The sequence below is a fragment of the Otolemur garnettii genome, unplaced genomic scaffold, assembly GCF_000181295.1.
Source record: "Otolemur garnettii isolate 467f Iridium unplaced genomic scaffold, OtoGar3 scaffold00079, whole genome shotgun sequence".
In the NCBI taxonomy this organism is placed as follows: domain Eukaryota; kingdom Metazoa; phylum Chordata; class Mammalia; order Primates; family Galagidae; genus Otolemur; species Otolemur garnettii.
In genome coordinates this window covers 7381906-7382665 of record NW_003852474.1, presented here as the reverse complement: position 1 = coordinate 7382665, position 760 = coordinate 7381906, and the positions used below count along the sequence as shown (strand labels likewise).

The window sequence follows — 760 nt, the reverse complement described above, 5'->3', positions numbered from 1 at the left end:
GTTTAGCGCCATTACATCACCAAAACAAACTTTAAATGGCGTACTGAGCTTTAAACAGGAACGTGGCTTTCAATTCACAACGTTAACTAATATTTTCTGTGTGTCTGTCTCATTATTTTTATTGCTTGGCCTATGTATTTGAAGTATTATCTTGGAAGCTAATAAATTTAAAATAAATACCAATTTTTTGGTGGGGGAGGGTCAGGAGAGAGTAGAAACACAGTCCCGTCCCACCCCCCACTACAAATTATGCAGTCGAGTTTCCCATGTTTGGAGGAATTGCAGGGGTCAACACACCCGGAGTGCAGTGAATAAGTCTTGCCCTGGGAAAACTACCTTTGTGATCCTGGTATCACCCTTGCCAGGTAAATATCAAATATTAGTGAAAATTATTTTTAATTCTCTTCTGATAGGCTGCATATAATTCCCAGGCAAAAGTTTTAAAGAATAATTTCTTCAAATACTTTGTTGTTACCATTGGTATAAACTTTATTAACCAAAACAGATCCAAAACCCATCAACTTTTAATTTTTATAAATAACCATTGAAATGTCCTAACGGTTAAAATTATGTTTAGGAAATCTAGTAGTCTTCCTTTACTCTTCTTGAAAAATATATTGTTGAAATAAATTGTGAAATATGAATGGGATTTTGTATTAATATATCAATATTTTTTAAAATTTCTTTAAAAAGAAATTTCAAAATAGGCATGGTGGCTCATTCCTGTAATCCTAGCCTCTGGCAGGCTGAGGCAGGTGGA

The 760-nt window shown here is 34.3% G+C and overlaps 1 non-coding gene across 1 annotated transcript; it reads right to left on the bottom strand.

Moving 5' to 3' along the window:
- Positions 1-206: 206 nt before the first annotated feature.
- On the bottom strand, positions 207-373 carry LOC111726780. The gene has a single exon (XR_002774480.1). It is a non-coding gene; the product is annotated as a U1 spliceosomal RNA (small nuclear RNA).
- Between the last annotated feature and the right edge of the window lie 387 nt (positions 374-760).